Source organism: Saccopteryx leptura, chromosome 7, assembly GCF_036850995.1.
Source record: "Saccopteryx leptura isolate mSacLep1 chromosome 7, mSacLep1_pri_phased_curated, whole genome shotgun sequence".
NCBI lineage: Eukaryota > Metazoa > Chordata > Mammalia > Chiroptera > Emballonuridae > Saccopteryx > Saccopteryx leptura.
The window spans coordinates 59,007,755-59,026,988 of NC_089509.1; the positions used below are offsets into that span (position 1 = coordinate 59,007,755).

General features: G+C 42.2%; 1 protein-coding gene across 2 annotated transcripts in view; it reads left to right on the forward strand.

The window, feature by feature from the left end:
• The first annotated feature begins 17,874 nt into the window (after nt 1-17,874).
• MAP3K20 (mitogen-activated protein kinase kinase kinase 20) overlaps nt 17,875-19,234 on the forward strand; it is a 188,437-nt gene continuing 187,077 nt past the window's right edge. Inside the window, exon 1 of one of the 2 annotated variants that reach the window (XM_066345735.1) lies at nt 17,875-18,450. The gene's annotated coding sequence lies outside the window, so the exon portion shown is untranslated. The remainder of the gene's footprint in view (nt 18,451-19,234) is intronic. The other variant, XM_066345737.1, reaches the window with a different exon arrangement.

Here is a 19,234-nt window from a genome sequence, read left to right on the forward strand (position 1 = left end):
TCATTGAAATTATATCTTCAAAGCCTGACTAGGCAGTGGCGCAGTGGATAGAGCATTGGACTGAAACGTGGAGGACTCAGGCTTGAAACCCCAAGGTCACCGGGTTGAACACGGGCTCATCTGGTCTGAACAAGGCTTGAGCCCAAGGTCCCTGGCTTAAGCAAGGGGTCACTTGGTCTGCTGTAGCTCCCTGGTTAAGGCACATATGAGAAAGCAGTCAATGAACAAATAAGGTATCGCAACAAAGAATTGATACTCTCATCTCTCTCTCTTCCTGTCTGTCTCTCCCTGTCTCTGTCACAAAAAAGTAAATAAAATAAAAAGAAATGGTATCTTCAAATAAATCTAGGAACCAATGCATAATATGCCTCCTTCTTAGATGTGATTCTTATTATTCATTAATTTATTAAAGGCTCTGAGAAGTCCTCCTGTAATTCTTTTTACCATCCCACAGTCAAGCCCACTTTGAGAAATGCTAAAACAGACAAATGCCTTTATGTGTCAATCACATAAAAGTTCAAGGGAGGCTCTCAGGAGCAGGTATTTTGTTTCACGCAGTGTTACGCCTCCTACCCAGAGCACAGCACAATGCTTGGAATTTACTAGAGAAAAAAAAGTCACCGAATAAATTTTCTTGAAATCATTATTGTTCAGCATTTCACTGTCCCACAGACCTCAATACCAGCTGAAAACTTTTACTTATATATTTTTCCTTCTCTAGATCATTTCTGAAGATGACACAATTCCAGAAGCCTATCCCTTGGGCATCCTTGCTCTTGTTTTGTTCTTTTTTTTTTTTTTAAATTTTTTTTTTATTATTTATTCATTTTAGAGAGGAGAGAGAGGGAGTCAGAGAGAGAGAGAGAAAGAGAGAGACAGGGGGGAGGAGCTGGAAGCATCAACTCCCATATGTGCCTTGACCAGGCAAGCCCAGAGTTTTGAACCGGCGACCTCAGCATTTCCAGGTCGACGCTTTATCCACTGCTCCACCACAGGTCAGGCCGCTCTTGTTTTGCTCTTTACTCTTCTTACTTAAAGCTGGTGTCCTATGTCTGAGAGCTCCTTTGTCCCACATCCATGGTGACTGATGCCTCATAACCTTATTTCAAGTTAGTTTCCACATTATTCAAAATTAATGCATATTCTCCCATGTATAGTCCCCCGGTCTTGCAAATGAGAAAAACTATTCCTGTACGTAATAAAGATAGTATTAATTATGTTTGACTTCTTTGAAAATGCATGAAACTCCTTTTGCAAGATAGCAATGGCTAAGTGAAGGAATCCACGCTCTGAAAACGGAGAGTGGTGGCCACGCAGCCTTCCCTGAAGCAGGAGCTGCAGCGAACAGTTTCAAACTTGCAAACAAGCCAGAAGAAAATGAGATGCCCACGGGGTCACCAGAAGGATAATGAGGTTTGCAGAAGATGTAGAAAAGAAGAAAGAATGTTTTTTTACCAAAAGCACCCATTAGAAAATTATACACTTAAGCGTTTAACACAACTGCTTACTTAGCAAGGCCTCTTGTACGGTGTACAGGAGCTAAGCTTTCCCAGTGATTTTTGAGTACTGTGCAGGGTAAATAGACTTCTCCTGAATTCAGTGGCATTTCCTCTGAAATATGAATGCAGATCAATGACTGCCAGTGTGAGAAAATTAAAAGAAGTGTCATTCTGGTTTCAAATTGTGCTTATAATTTTTTACAAATCAGCATAGAATATGCAGTCTGGTAAAAATGAACACCTACCTTGAATAGCTTCTTTTTTTTCTTTACTGTCAATCTAAAATTTATTGCATCTTTTGTTTCAGAATAATCTTAATTTTCTCTATTTGTCCTACATGGAGAAGAGTGTGCTATTAGATGAGCTGGTCACAGCATCCGTGCTTTCTAAAGTGGAGAAAAACCCTTGACTTAATTATTGTTTGTTATTTTTCTATTCATTCATTCATTCACTAGCAAATAATGGTTGAAAAGCTTATGAATGTCAGGCCCTCTATGAGTCCACATTGAATGGTGAGGAAAAACGAGAGGGTCTTTGTTCTCCTGGAGCTTATCTTCCGGTGGGAGAGACAGAAGATTAATCAAATAATCAAACAAATATAAAAACATTTATAAGGAAACATATGGTGTTGCCAGAATATGTAACAAGGAGGTTGAACCTGATCTGAAGTGAGAAAGTGTTTCCCGTGTGACAATTGACCTGAACTCTAAAGAATGAAAATGCAAACTCAGCAGAGGAAGAAGAATATGTTCTAAGCAAGAAATCACCTTGACAGTGTGAAAGGTGGGACGCTCGCTGTGGCAGAGCCGAGGGAACGGGGTGAGCACGCTCCTAGATGTGCCAGAGGCTTACGACTGGCTCAGAACATTCAAGGTCTGGCAGGCCTATTTAAAGGGCTTCATCTTTTACCCAAGAGCAGTATGAAGCCATTGAGGTGCTTGAGGCAGGGGGTTGCATTTCTAAGTATAGCCCTTCAAGGGTAAGGTCATTGCTTTATTTTGTTTTGTTTTTCAGGGATTTTTTTTAAATGGTGCATTTTTTTAAAGTTTTATTTTTAATTATAGTTCATATACAATATTATATTCGTTTCAGGTATACACCATAGGGATTCAACATTTTTATATACCTTACAAAGTGTCTAGTAACCGTCAAGCACAGTAAGTCTTGTAACCATCTGTCACGGCACATAGCATAATACAACGTTACTGACTGTTCCCTGTGTTGTACAATGGCTACAAAGGGCATTGCTTTATGATATCACTGAGTAGATGACACATGGTGTCATCCCTAATTCCTTAATTATTTTATTATGCAGGCTTAAATGTCAGACAGAGAAAATTGTAGCTAATAGCAAATATTTAAAAATATCTTACATTAAAATATTAAAAGTGGTAGACCCATATATGCACTAGAGTCAAACTCTATTCCTTCTCCTGGCCTAGTCCATGCTGAGCTCCCTTCCCTTATTAATTTTTGGTTGTGGTAAAATATAGTTAACATAAAATTTACCATTTTCACCATTTTTTGAGTGTACAATTCAGTGGCATAAAGTACAATCACATTGTTCTGCAACCATCACCACCATCCCTCTCCACAACTTTTCATCTTCCCAAACGGAAACTATACAATGACCCCCACTTCCGCCTGCCCCTGGCCCCTGGCAACCTCCATTCCACTTTCTAGAATTTAGAGGTTCCCTCATATAAGTAGAATCATACAATATATGTCCATTTGTTTCACTTTACGTAATGTTTTCCAGGTTTATCCATGTTGTAGCATGTGTCAGAATTTTCTTCCTTTTCAAGGCTGAAAACATGTTGTTTTTCATGTATATACCACACTCTGTTTATCTATTCATCCATTATTGAATTTGTTTCCACTTGCGGTACTATGAATAATGGTGCTATGCACGTGGGTGTACAAATACCTGTTCAAGTCCCAGCTTTCAATTCTTTGGATATGTACCTAGAAGGGAATTGCTGACTTTTATGGTAATTTATGTCAGATTTTTTTTTTTTTTTTTTGAGTAACTGTCATACTATCTTCCATAGTTCCTGCACCATTTTATGGGCTACATATGACATAGCCCATGCTTACCATGGAAACTGAAGGTGCCAATATGGCATGGCTGCTGGGAACAGTAGTGGCTAGGGGACCCAGGCTCAGTATGTGGATATCCAAGCGTGGAGCAGAAAGTTTCCATTTGCCACTGTGCCATAAGCCAGGACAACTCAAAGGCAGCCCCAGCCCCAGAAACTTGATCTGTCCTTGCTGCTCTGTGGGTTAATGTATCAAACTACTGTTGCTTGTTGCCTGACACTTAAGGATGGGAGAACTAGAGGAAATGTTATTTATCCCAAGAGAACAGTGGCGTGGGAATGGGAAGTGCCTCACTTGCCTCGCTTCTGCTCCTTTGCCCGTGCTTGTCTGGCAGCTAGGGAAGGTCAGGGATGATGCAACAGGAAGCCAGGATCTTTGTTCTTGGGCAATTTAAATTTGAAAAGATTGGGGTTGAAGCCATGCTATAAAGGGAAGTGCGCACAAGGCACCGTGAACTCATGGGTGCTCACACGGCAGGACCTTCAACCTGAGGAATAAAGAGAGGATGGGGCCAGGACGGCGAGAGCTGCCCAGTCCCGCAATCGTCCCCTCCTCTCGGCTCCCGCAGGGCGGGTTCACACTGCTCCTAGGCAGGGAGACTCAAGAAGAGTGCAGTTCTGCGATCGGAGGGCCAACACAAGAGAATAATTGGAGCAAAAGTTAGCATTAAATTGTTCAAAACTGGTTTTTGCAGCACCTGGGAATAAAAGCGGCCTGGAAGATCCTCGAAACCTCCATCCACTTACCTGGAGTCGGGGGAAAGAATCTCTAGTGTGATAACAACAGGAACCTTGCAGGAACGGAAGAGAATTAATGGTTCCAGCAGGAGTCCTAAAATGTGAGGGCAGAAGGAAAGATTCTAAGGGTTGAGTTTCCCCAGTAAGGAGAAGGGCTCCAGGTGAGTAGACACAGCAGTGCTGGGGGTAGACAGGCTCTGACCCAGCCAAGATGCAGCAGCTTGAGAAGGATGAAGAAAAATATGGTTGGAGAAATCATACCAGTAAGAGTATCAGTGGCTGTGTGTATCAGACAGAGTTCTCCAGACATTCAGCACTGTAGGATGTGTGTGTGTGTGTGTGTGTGTGTGTGTGTGTGTGTATGTATATATATATATGTATATATGTGTGTGTGTGTATATATATATATATATATATATATATATATATATATATATATATATATATTAGTTATAGAGGCTGAAAGTTCAAAATCTGCAGTGTAGACAGACCAGCAGGTGGGAGATGCAGGAGAGATAATGGTGCAGATAAAATCCAAATCAGCCTGCATGAGAATCCACTCCTGCCTGAGGAGGTCAGTCTTTTTGTTCTATTCAGGTCTTCCACTGATTTGATGAGGCCCACCCAATCATGGAGGGCAATCTGCTCACTCAAAGTTCACCAATTTAAATGTTAACTCCATCCAAAATCACCCTCTGAATTAACACAGAAAATTAACCATCATCAAAGCACCCCAAAATTAAAGCCTTAAAACAAAAAAGATGATTCTGAGGGTCAGCTGAGCAGGGCTGTCATCTGGGCCAGGCGTGGTGGATCAGGGCTGGGCTCAGTCAGCTGGCAGAGGGCAGAATGGTTCAGCTCTGCTCCACGTTGTCTCTCATCCTCTAGCAGGCTAGCTGGGCCTATTCACTTGTGAGATGTGAAGGTTTCCCAGGGAGCACGTGGATAAGCAAGAGTTCTTGGGGCCCAGGCTCAGAGCAGGCACATCATCACTTCTGCAGCACTCTGCGGCCACAATGGGTCAAGCGGCCAGCCGAGATTCAAAGGGTGGAGAAATAATTCTCTTTCTTAATGTGCAGAGCTTCAGAATCACACAAGGCCAAGATTGGGGGTACAGGGAAAGGAAAATGGCTGCCACTTTTGCAAACAGTCTACTAGAAGGATGGTAGTGCAAACTGTGAGCGGCTGGAAGGTACACTGCTCTGGTTTGAGGAGAGTCTGGGGGACCCAGGTGTTGCCAGACGTTTAAAATGCTTCTCTAGGGTGAATCTATTACCTCTTGAAGAAGTAACATGGAATAGCAGAAAGATAATGCCCTTTATAATCAGACAGATGTGTGACTCCATCTGAGTCACCTCCAGTCTATTCGGCACCTTCATACATGTTAGGAAAAGGGCAACCCTTCTCTCCAGCTGTCACGGCCCCACTGGAGAGTGCCCCCTCAACCAGGTTTCCATGTGTGTGTGCAAAGTGGTACACAGCCTGTACCACTCACTGTACGCGGTGGCCCTCAGCTGTGAACACTGGCCAATATATTTTGACTCTCATCTTCTATTTCCACATCTGCTGATGGTAATTACAATACCTCCCTCCCAAAGGTTATGTGAGAATTCAATGAGTTAAGGTATATAAAATACCTAGCATATTGAATGCTTGGCTATTGAGAAGTATTAATATTTTCAATGAGAGGCCACAGTAAAGAGTGCTTTACAACATTCAGGGATGTCTGAGAGTCTCCAGCCAAACCAGTTATAAAAGGATAGAGAAGGAAAGAAACTTATGTGGTGGCTTAAGTCACTGAAATTGATTTGGGGTAGAAGAAGAGGTTCAAGAGGCCTGTCCTTTACCCTCTTCCTTCCCACCCCAAACGTACACCAATTTTGCCAAGTTTTTGCTGCAGTAATTGAACCAAGATACCATTATTTTATTAGACCTAAATTAAAAGTTATTTACAATGAAATAGAAAAAATTTCAAATTACTGAAGGAAAGAGGGGAGAGGTGAAAATAGAATAAAAGGCTCATGCTTCCTACCAACAAATAAAATGCTCATATATGAAAGAGTAGATCAGAAATTAAACCAAAGTGGTTATAACACAAGTCAAACATCCCTAGATCACACTAGCAGTTAGATTTTCACTTAACCTGGGTGTTCATTTACATGTTCAGTCCATTAGACCTATGCACTGTTATGAGATTCCTCCTAAGAAAGTAGCTCTTCATTACCTACTTCCTTTTTTTTTATTTTTATTTTTATTTATTTACTCATTTTAGAGAGGAGAGAGAGAGAGAGAGAGGAGAGAGAGAGAGAGAGACAGGGGGGAGGAGCTGGAAGCATCAACTCCCACATGTGCCCCGACCAGGCAAGCCCAGGGTTTCGAACTGGCGACCTCAGCATTTCCAGGTCGACACTTTATCCACTGCACCACCGCAGGTCAGGCCCTTCATTACCTACTTCTAATCTCCTCTCACCTGATGCTCACGGGCTATTATAAAATCCATTTATATTTCTGGCTTCAAAAATTAAATTGAAGGTATGAGCCAAAGTGTACATTAAATTAGGGGTTATTGCCTGTGGCACTCTATGTGAGCCCGGTAATATTGAGCCATTTTAATTAAGAATTTGTTTTCAATAAAAACACAAGCAAATGAATAACGTTAAGTCAACATCAAAACAGTTGCAGGTGGAGGATTACGAGAATAAGTCAGATATGCAGTTGTACTGTAGGCTTAATATGCAGAGTTCATTTATACATTAGAAAAAACATCTTTGGAGCAACTGAATGAAGTTGTAATGCAGGCCATGGAAATCATTTAAGCACAAAGAGAAGATGATTGCTTGGCGGGGGGCGGAATTTTGTACTTCTCTGTAAAATTAAAAGAAAAGCAAGGTCACTAAAAAAATACACTGTTTTAAATACAAAGTTTTCTGAATGTTGACTTTGGAAGATAATTTTCTGGGATATATTGGTTCAATCATCAATGCATTTTGCCTGTCAGTTTACCTGCCATTTATTGAACACCTTCTATATATGCCAGATACATATACACAGTACTTATTCTAAAAACCTCAATGATGAATAGTCTCACTTTTTACTGATGAGGAAACAACTAGAGATATTATGTTGCTCAAGGCCACATGCTTAGATTAGGGCAGAGTTAGGATTCCAAGCCGAGCCTACCTGATCCCAAAGCATATGTCGTTTACTACAAAGCTACACTTGTCTGCCCCTCTTTGTGTCCCCAAGAACACTGATTATTCAGGCTTTTGATGTCACAAACTAAAAATAACAGAAAAAGTTCAGAAACCAAAGCATTAGATTAATTTTGCCAAAATATTGTAAATGAAGTTTAGAAAAGAAATTTGAGGACATTTCCTATAAAGTTTTGTTTTAAAATATAAGTGTGTGTGTGTGTGTCCCTTCATAAGTATCCCATTTATAATATATATGCCATGGGAAGTCTTCATTAATACAAGATAGAGCATTTTTCTGCATTCATCATAAAGAACCCACTCATTCAGGAAGAAGTTTCTCTTATTTTTGAAATGCTTTATCTTTTAAGCTGAGTGATTGTTTTCATATTATTCTCTATGCTCTATTTCATTTAAAATTGACTTTACTAAAATCAAAGTAATATTATACCATATAGATTTACTAAATAGTTTGTAGGAAAAAAAAATAAAGAAAGGGGTTTCATTACAAAACCTCACACTACCTTTAAAAAAAATCCTCATTGGACATACCTTGTCTTCCAAATCTTTCTCCTTTGCTGCCAATCATTTCTACTCCCAATTCTCCCTGCCCCCTCCAGTTTATAGATCATCCTTGGGGGTTTCTTATTTTCTTATTTATACAGATCAAGCTTAATTTTCTCAGAGCTCTAGCTCCAAACTTGAAAATCTGTACTCTGCCTGAGGTTGAGGATGTTGTTTGCCCTGAACAAACGGAAGACCCTCCTCTTACTAGAGTCACTCTCTTTAGAAGGGTGGTATAAATGACAAAAAAACAAAAACAAAAATTATTATCACAGAGAATAAGAAACAGTCTTACTTAAAACCAACACTGGCTACAGCTTCTTCTGCCTCCTAAGTGTGGTACATAATTCACATTGAGGAAAATAAATTTCTCTCCTCTTACTTTTCATTTCAGACACTAGTGAAAAAAAAAAAAAAAAAAGAAGGAAATACTGACACGTCAGAGCTTCCCCCATTCTGCTGTGCCTCAGCACTCTTCTGCATGGGGGTGCATTCATGGAAATAAGACCTTAACCTAGCCATCACCTTTCCACGGAGATAAATTCCCAGAATATACTCTGACTTCACTCTTCCTTTCTCTTAAAATACCCTAAGTCACATTAAGCTTGGGGGATAGTTTTTTTTTTTCCCCTGCTATTTTTGACAAGTCCTCAGAGGCTCTAGTAATATTTTTAATGCCCTTGATATCAAAGGACTTTTACCAATTCCTAATTTGTTACTGATTCAGTGGGATACTCTTTCTGGGTCCCTTTTTTTTTTTTTTTTTTTTTTTTTGGTCACCTCTAGCATTATCTCTCACACTTTTCTCATTATCCATCATAGGTTATTACTTCCCAAAAGGAAAAGAAAAAAGCCCAGCGCATGACAACACTAATTCTACTGTACTAGCTGAGTCAACTATGAAAATATAATTGAAGCTAACTGCATCCTAAAGCAAGCCTGCTGGTCAGCTTGTCTCTCTCTGTGCTCAGGATACCCAGGGAATCTTCCTATTGAGGGATGTATCCCTACAGGAGAAAAATCTGCTTCACAAAGCAGAGAAAATTCATGCTAGCCACTCAAAACAATCAGTATTATTCTTCACTCGTAAATATAAACAAAAACTAACAATCACCAGAGATGAGAAAACTAGTACCATAAAAGAGAAAAATAAAGAGAAAAATTGACTGTAGAAGAAACAGAACTAATTCAGGTAACTGAATAATAATTATAATAGCAAGTATTTAGCATGTGAAACATGACCAATAAGATGTAACATTACGAACACTAACTCTAAGCCAGACCCTGTTTTAAAAACTATATATATATATTAACTTATTTAATCCAAATAAAAATTCTATTATGATCCCCATTTTACAGGCAGAGAAACCAAGGCGTAGAGAAGCTGTGTAAAATAGCCAATGTCACACAGCTCATAAGAACAAACCTCAGTCCAGGTCTAAGTCCAAAGCCCTTATTCTGAGTCCTTATGCTATATTGCATTGAGACATAATCTTTAAGTTTTAAACACTTTAAAGTCTTCATTAACATTTGACCCAAGGGACCCATCAACTTATCAAGTTCTCACGTATAACACCATTCAAGTTCCAAAATGACTTGCCTAAAAGTCTGGGAAACTGTGAGAGCTTGAATTTAGTTGCCATCTACATACACATCAGGAGATAAGACTAGTAAATCAGGCCTAGGACTTCAAGAACGCCTACATTCTGTAACAGGATGTCAGCACTAAAACTTGTTGCTTCCAGATCCTTCAGGACCAGAAAAATTTGAAGGACATCTATCTAGAGATATATCTAATGCAACTTCCTCAAAGTCTGAGGGTGTTGGTCACAGAGATCATGTTGTGTAATTTAATACACTGAAACTTGTTAGAGAGGTTTATGCAATTAACTTGCATGACAAAATGATCCAGATAAACTGGTTGTCTAAACGGGCCAAGATGGGTTAAGTGAGGTTGAATTTTGATTACTCAACTAACTCAGTAGGATTTTGCAAATCGGACTTATAATTATCTTAAACTATCTACCACAAAAATTTGGTAAGGTTTGTTTTATTATTAATGGATTTAAACACTAAGACAATTATCTAGTTATTTCAAATCTTAATTTTTTCCTGATATCTGGTGGTAAGGAGAATATTGATAAAGATATTTAAATAATTGAGCAAAATGTGTTTGTGAGCATATGTGTGTGGGAGGAGGGGATTACACTTACATGAACATGCATGTCTGCTTTCTACTTCACTCTGATAGAACATTTCTTCCTTCGAAGTAGTTGGCTCGGTTCAGGCTGGCATAACAAAATACCATACACCAGGTGGCTTAAACAACAGAAACTTACTTTCTCACAGTTCTAGAGGCTGGAAGGCTGAGATCAACATGCCAGCATGATTGGGCTCTGCTAAAGCCTTGCCCACTGGCTGCAGACGGCTGCCTGCTTGCCGTGTTCTCACACAGCCTTTCCTCAGTACACACGAGTGGAGAGAGAGTGATTTCCCTCGACCTCTTCTTATAAAGGCCACCAATGCGATAAGCGAAGGACCCTGCCCTTATGACCTAATTTAATCTTAATTACCTCTTAAAAGCCCTACCTCCAAATACTGTCACACTGGGCTCATAGAGTCAGTGAATTTTAGGGAGACACAAATTCATTCCATAACAACTTTCTACCATGTACTGAGTGTATATCATTGTGATAGTACATTCCTTTTATTGAAATACTTCCTCTTATGCAACTACAAGTGTTTGATTTTTCACTCCCAGGGAAAGAATAAAACCCCACTATACCATCACTGAAGATTAAGATCATTTATAGGCCCTGGCCAGTTTGCTCAGTGGTAGAGCTTCGGTCTGGCATGTGGAAGTCCTAGGTTCAATTCCCAGTCAGGGCACACAGGAGAAGCGACCATCTGCTTCTCCACCTTTTCCCTCCCACTTCCCCTCCTGTAGCCATGGCTGGAATGGTTTGAGCAAAGTTGGCCCTGGGCACAGAGTATGGCTTCATGACCTCACCTCAGGTGCTAAAATAGGTCGGTTGCTGAGCAAGGGAGCAGTGGCTCAGGCAGGCAGAGCATCACCTGCTAGTAGGCTTGCTGGGTGGATCCCAGTTGGGGTGCATGCGGGAGTCTGTCTGTGCCTCCCCACATTTCACTTAATAATAATAAAAAAATAATTTTAAAAGACCATTTATAAAGAAAGAGTTGAAAGTGGGAGAATAATAAAGAGATTTATAATTAAACATGGTTAGTAATGAAAAGAATAAAATGTGATAGGAAAATGTATTGGTGAGAGAAGGAACTAGTAACGTGTACTCAAGAACCAAGTCTTGGGCCCTGGCCAGTTAGCTCAGTGGTGGAGCATTGCTTGGTGTTTGGATATCCCAGGTTTGATTTCCAGTCAGGGCACAAAGGAGAAGAGACCATCTGCTTCTCTACCCCTCCCCTTCCTCCTTCTTTCTCACTTTCTCTCTTCCACTCCTGCAGCCATGGCTCAATTGGTTCCAGAGAGTTGTGCCCTCCCCCAGGCTGAGCATGGGAGCTTCAGCCTCAGGCACTAAAAATAGCTCAGTTGTCAAGCAATAGCTTTAGTCCAGCACAGCCTCTGGTAAGGGACTTGCTGGGTGAATCCTGGTGGGGTAGGGGCGCATGTGGGAGTCTGTCCCTTTGACTCCCCTCCTCTCACTTAAAAAGAAAAAAAACAACTCTCATAGACTGTCCAAAAACTTACATAAGACCAGTTGCCCTGAATTAAAAATTAAATTATAAATAACCCAATCAATGTTTTTAACCAAGTTTCAGCTAAGACTTCAAAAGCAAAAAATAAAAATAAAAAAGTTTCTCATAGGGAAACTAACTGTACTTATTTTTTTTGTCTTGCTTTTTATTTTTATTTATTTATTTATTCATTCATTTTAGAAAGGAGAGAGAGAGAGGGAGAGAGATAGAGAGAGAGAGAGAGGAGAGAGAGACAGAGAGAGAGAAGGGGGGAGGAGCAGGAAGCATCAACTCCCACATGTGCCTTGATCAGGCAAGCCCAGGGTTTCAAACCAGCAACCTCAGCATTTCCAAGTTGACGCTTTATCCACTGCGCCACCACAGGTCAGGCTTGTCTTGCTTTTTAAATGCAGATATTTTCCCTTCAAATTTTAGATTTAGTACTTAATTGCACTGAAATCCAGTTATGAAAAGCTAGCATGTCTTTTGCCATAAAAATGGACATTTACTGAAAAGTTCAACATAGAAAACCTTCTGAAAATACAGGTTTTATTTCTCAATGAAAACAATATCTTCTATTTGCCTTTACTATACTTCAATAAAAACAATACCTTTTTTTTAAGTGAAAGAGACACAGACAGAAATGTACATAAGACCTTATATGAGAGAGATGAGAAGCAGCACGTTAGTTGTTCATTGATAGCTTCTCGTACATTCCTTGACCAGTGGGCTCCAGCTAAGCTAGTGACCCCTTGCTCAAGCCACTGACCTTGGTGTCATGTCTATGATCCCACGCTCAAGCTAGCGACCTCGGGGTTTCAAACCTGGGACCTCAGCTTCCCAAGTCAATGCTCTACCCACTGTACCACCACCTGGTCAGGCAAAAACTATACCTTTTATTTGATTTCATATCATTTATAAAATACTTTTGCCTAAATTATCTCATTTGAACTTGACAACAACCCTCTGAGATGGATAGGTAAGTTAGAGACAACTCACAGATTAGGAAACTGACATTTAGAGGTTAAATAAATTTTCCAATGTGACAAAGAAAAGTCTACCATGGGCTTATTATACTTAGTTAATACTTCAGAGGGTAAAAGAGAGAGGTATTGATGTCTAGGGGGATAAATAGTTCCTGGTGATATTATGTAGAGACATGAAGACCAACCTCACGCATAGAGATTTAAAATTGCGATATGTGAACATAAGTACTGAAATAAGTGGCATGTAGGAGCTTCATCTTACTGAAAATGAAAACTGGCACTAATAAGTAGGATGATACGTGACATAAAGCAAAGCAAAAGCTTAATCACTCTCATTCTCTGAATTGAAAGTGGCATGTATAAGTCTATTATAAAAATCAAAGTCACCCAGAATCTCTAAGATTCAGGAAGTCAGGAAGCAGGTTTTTAGAAAAGAAAATACATACATACCACTAATATATATGTATTATATACTTATAATATATTTATTTAATATATATTATATTTGTTTGCTTTAAAACATATCTAAAATCTATTTCTGCTTAAAACATTGAGACCATGCATAGGAAAATAAAATATTATGATTACAAGATAATTTTTAAATGTAGACTATTTCTTCTATCGGTGGAAGAATATCTACTAAGAAAAAAGATTTAATTTCCTTATATAAATAGCTATGGATTACAATACAACGATAGTTCTAACTCCGTATTGCTGTGCATTTGAAGCCAACATGATGACTGTATTGAAAAAGAGGGAAGAGAAAATCAATAAATTATTGCTTCAATGAAGCTCACAACAGAGCTGATTAGAGAATACAAATGGATTGCATAATAGTAAAATAACTATAAACTGCGTATGGATTTAAGCCTATGTTAAGACCATTCTTACCTACATTGTATCTTTAGAAAACATGCATTGAAATTACAACAGCAAATTAAATCTATTCGACCGCAAAATTTAATACATAAGAAATAGCATTTATTAATGATCTGGAAGAGGGAGTAAATAGCATGTTAATGAAATTTGCAGATGACACTAAATTGGAAGGTGTTACAAATAACAAGGCAGATAGGGGCTTACTACAAACAAACCTTAAAAGGTTAGGGAAAAGCCAATGGTGACCAAAAGGAAAAAAAAAAGCAAATAGAATTTATAAAAATACTCGGAAAAAATTCAAGTTGAAAAAAATAACACAAAAGAAGTGTGGCTGAAAAAGTGACTCTGAAATTTGATCAGGTTTTTCTGCCTATAATAGACTTGTGAATCCATTCTTGAGGGTCTGGACCAGCTGCTGGGAAGCAGTCATTCCCTTAGTCCACTATCCCCTGTGTAGGCAGACCAGAACTATATTGCTTAGTTGTAGATGTTTTGGAGGCAAGCAAAATGAAGAAAACATAGAGACCAGGCAAATCAGTGAACAGAACAAAACAAAAAACCATATTGAAGAGTGAGGAATGTCTAGTGAAGACACACAACTATATGGGTATTACCTAATGGAATTTTTATAATGAAGAGGAGCCATGAGTGTAAAACTCAACTCAGTGCATGGCACATGAGCACTCAGTAAATATTAGTGATCTCAATTATTATGATGATGATCATTATTATTATTGCTATTACTACTATTACTACCACCATGAGGACTATTATTCACGCCTGGCAATAGCTTTACTTAGATAGTGAAGGGATTGATTCTTTGAACTTGTTAAATGCTCTTGGGGTTTTGTACTTGTTCTTGCTGTAATACCTTTCTCTCCTTTTTGTCCAGCCAATTCTCTTCATTCTTCATGTAGGGACTCAGTGGTTCTCTGTCTTGGAAGCCTTCAAAGACCTCCCAGAACTGTCAGGCGCCCCGGTGTAGGCCCCCATCTTTTCCTTTTTAAGAGCACATCACAGTTTAATTGTTTGTGTCTTTTCTGGCTTTTCCACTGCACTCTGAAAACTCTGTGGCAGTCGGGGCCACGCTGGAGTCACTGCTATTATAATCACAAAGCTCAGCACAGTGCCTGCCATTCAGTAAATGTTTGTTGAATAAATTTTACAAAAGTCTCCATTTTTTCTTCTTGTCTGACTGCTCTTTTCATGCCCTAGAACACCTTAACAACTTTGGTACCCGAAATACTCTTGTGTATTCTTCAGTCCTCAGGTTAGATGTGAAAACTAAGCTCAAACAATGACCTGGTCTTAATTTGTGATTTTAAGGTAATGGCTACATATCTTAGAGGATGTTTGATCATGTGTCTTAATTTTCTAGAGATTCAGAGTTTTGCAGGAGATAAAGCACCAAACTTTGTATAAAAGGTGTTTAATTCTTAGCTATGATCCAGACATAGATTAATTACATAGCATCTACGATGAAGAACTGAGATGGCTAGTGAAAATGTTCTTGGGTACCAGCTCTCATCAGAGCTCTTATCACTATAAAGGGAAGGAAAGATACACAGAATACTTTCTTCCTTTTAAGTTGCCTTTCCTTCTATCCTTAATAGAATTTATGCCTGCACTTCTCTGATCCATTGATAGCTGATGGCAGTCCCAGAATTTCTATTTAAGAGGAGTTTAGGGACAACAATCTAATTGAATGGGAGGCTAAGAAACTTTTTCTTTAAGCTAAATTTGCATAGCAAATACACTGTCTTTAGTGTGATTGCATGTTTGTTTATTTATTTATTTTTTCCGAAGCTGGAAACGGGGAGGCAGTCAGACAGACTCCCACATGCGCCCGACCGGGATCCACCCGGCACGCCCACGAGGGGGCAATGCTCTGCCCCTCCGGGGCGTCGCTCTGTCACGACCAGAGCCACTCTAGCGCCTGGGGCAGAGGACAAGGAGCCATCCCCAGTGCCCGGGCCATCTTTTTGCTCCAATGGAGCTTCAGCTGCGGGAGGGGAAGAGAGAGACAGAGAGGAAGGGGGGGGGGTGGAGAAGCAAATGGGCGCATCTCCTGTGTGCCCTGGCCGGGAATCGAACCTGGGACTCCTGCACGCCAGGCCGACGCTCTACCACTGAGCAAACCTGCCAGGGCCACATGTTTATTTCTGATAGTGTTCTCAGGTATAAGTGTGTGCTAAGGACTCCCAATCCACCCCACTCCTGAGAGTACATCTATTTTTAGTATAGAGGCATTTGAAATAAAGAAATAGGAAGGCTTGATGAGAGAGGTTTGACTAGGTCTCTTTTGTTATTGCTATGTATTATATTTGTAAACCCATTGGGTAAAAATCAATTAATATGCTCCCAAAAAGATTTGAAAGTTTATAAAAGCAGAGTCAGCCATGGGAATAAGCACTAGACTTATTAGGTCTGGGACCAAAAGAGATAAGTAGCCATAAGGAAACAGGCAACTTGACCAAGGAAGAGTCATATTTGAGGTAGTTTATTACACAATTATGTATATATTTCAGCTATGGACACATACAATCCAGGCGTCCCCAAACTACGGCCCGCGGGCCGCATGTGGCCCCCTGAGGCCATTTATCCGGCCCCCCGCTGCACTCCTGGAAGGGGCACCTCTTTCATTGGTGGTCAGTGAGAGGAGCACTGTATGTGGCGGCCCTCCAACGGTCTGAGGGACAGTGAACTGGCCACCTGTGTAAAAAGTTTGGGGACCTCTGCTAGACTATAAGATATGACCTCAAGGAGCTTGCAACATAATTGGGAATACAAGAGAATGTCTACCAGACTATCACATAAGCATGTTTGTGAGATTGTTCTCTTAGCCAATTATAAGAGGAACATAGAATGAAAAAAAAATAGATGGGAAGGAAGGGGAATGTGGCTAAAAATATTGTCTCTTACGGCTATGAAATACATTCATAGTTTTAAGGCTAGAACCTACAGCTAATAGCTAATTTGGCCTTCTTATTTTGTAGAGGAGAAAACTGAGGCTGTCTGCTTAAGTACCCAGCTGGTAATTTCCAGGATTTAGACCAGAAGCCAGGTTCTCTGATCCCTGGTCTAGTGTCCACTCCACCACAATGTAGTCAGTGCCTCTCAAGGTGAGGTAAAATGACTGGTGTTGCCTTACTCCTGGGTCTACGCTAAAGAGCATTAGTTTTCCCTTTAATGTTTACATGGTTTTTAGAATTATTTGCTTAGCTGCAGAAGCAATTTTTTAGAATGACATTTTTCATCAATCCCAATTTCTCAATTACAGAAGTAGACTCCGTCAATGCTAAAATTTCTCTTACCAAAGGGAATTCAATAATGGATCAGATTAGAAAGCTGTTCCTTAACTCGTATTTGCCCATCCCTCTACTTTCATATCTAACTATATGAATGATTCACAATTTCCTTCCTGACCTTTTTTTTCTGAATTTCAGCTTCATATTTCAACTGCTGCATCTCTACCTGTTTTTCCTCCCATGACCTCAGCTCAGCAGGAAGCCAGCTTCTTCTCCGCATACCCTATTTCTGTCAATGACACCATCGTTCTTCCAGTCACCTAGGTCTGAAATCTTGGCATCATCTCTGACTCTTTCCTTCTTCTTTTCTACATCTAGTAGGTCACCAAACTCTGTGGCCTCTTCCTGAAATGTATCTCTCAATTCCATTCCTTTCTAATTTACCATTTAGTATATACTCTTACTCAAGTCCCCACAATCCCATTTCCAGGTAGTGACATTTACCACTCACGCTGCTTCCCAGTTTTGCCCTGGCAACCCAGCCTATATCCATGTGGACTTCTCTCTCTCTCTCTCTCTCTCTCTCTCTCTCTCTCTAAATCACCATTAATTTAAAAAGACAAAGACCTATTTGACCCATTTGACTCCAGCTTTCCACATTTCCCCAGTGTCCATAGATGATAAACTCCGAACTCAGCCGCCTGGATTATGTTGCCATTCCTTTGCAACTTCCTCTCACTTTTCCTCCACAGAATTATCCTTCCCATCAACAATTAATTACTTTTCCTTCCCAGTATCTCTTTCCACCGTTTGCTCACACCTGGCATGGATTCTAGTGTCTTTATCTGAACTCGGCTTTGTTGAAGTCACTAACCAGGGCAGCAGATTATGACCCCTCCTCAGAATTCAGAAGGAACCAGTACTGGTTCCACTGAGGCAGCCTTCAGTCCTGACTCCTTGGAAATATCTCTATAGGTCTGTCCCTTTCCTAAACTATGTAGATAATTAAGTCCTGCAGCGCACGCAGCAGCCTCTTGTCTTTGTATTGTTAGTTGATAAGTTCTAAGTTGACGGGTCAGGTGGCGGTCACTTGTGTAAAAAGATGTGAAGGTACAAAGGGGCGCTGAGGTACAGGCCCTCTCTCCCTGGGCCCCACGACAGGGCAGGCGTCCCCCGCGGAGCGCCCCCCGGGCGGCCACCGTTGGGTTCGAGGGCGCTGGGACGGATGGCGCCCCTCGGGGTACAGGCCCGGGCCCGCGCGCTGCCCCGCGCCCCGCTCGCCGGCGCGCCTGAGCTGCGGGGCGCGGGCAGGGAGGCCCAGCCGTTCCGCGCTCGGAGGTAGGTGGTGCTGTTGCCGTGCCTGTCTTCCTCATTGGCGCTGGGCGGAGAGGCGGAATGTTCAACTCCTGACTCCGGCGGAAGCGTGGGAGCCGCTGCGGCAGCAGTTCTCTCGACCCCCGGCCGCAGTCCCTGCCCTCGCCGCGCGCGGGGCCTCGGCGCCCCCGGCTGCTGCTCGCGTCCGGCCCGGGCGCCAGGTAAGGGCCAGGCCGGAGGCCGGGGAGGCCGGGGAGGGCGAGGGGGCGAGGGAGACATCCCCACGTCTCCGGGCTGCGGCCCAGCCGGGGTCGGGCCCGGGAGCCCGTCCGGCCTGCGGGGTTCCCACCGGGCCCCCTGCAGACCCAGCGCCCGCCCGCCCGGGCGGCGGCGGCGGGAGCGAGCGTTGCGGGCGCCCACGGATTGGGCGCCAGACCGCAGCCGCGGCGTGGCCACGAGCGGCTCGGGAAGTTTGGGCCGGTCCCACACAGAAGTTGGCGCCGGGCGCAGCCGGGCGCAGCCGGGAGCGGCTCCGGCTTTCTTGGCGCTGAGCGCGCGGCGCGGGTGTGGGCCGCCTCCCGGGCCGCCGCCTCCCCCACCCATCGGGCAGCGCCGGGGCGCCGGCCTCGCAGGGGCGATCCGGGCGCCTCTCGGGAAGCGAAACTCGAGTTTCCAAAGCAGGGCAGCGTGCAGGCCACTTCCCAGCGGAGGGTCGGGGCGTGCGAGGGGGACGGCGAACTTCTGCTTCTCTGCCGGCGGGGCGCGATGCCTCCCAAACGGCGCGGCCACTTCCTGCCCTACGGTGGGCAGCGTGGAGCTGGCGCCCACCCGCATGCGACAGCGTGCCCTTTCCTTGAGGTGTACCCCTGTAGTGTCCCGGGGTGCATGGGCGCTGAGACCAGCACCAGGCCCGGAAGGGAGTGCGGAGGCTGCCCGCCACGCCTCGCTGTCTCCTGACAGCTTGCAGAAAAACTTTAATACAACACTGGCGAGAAGACATCAAAT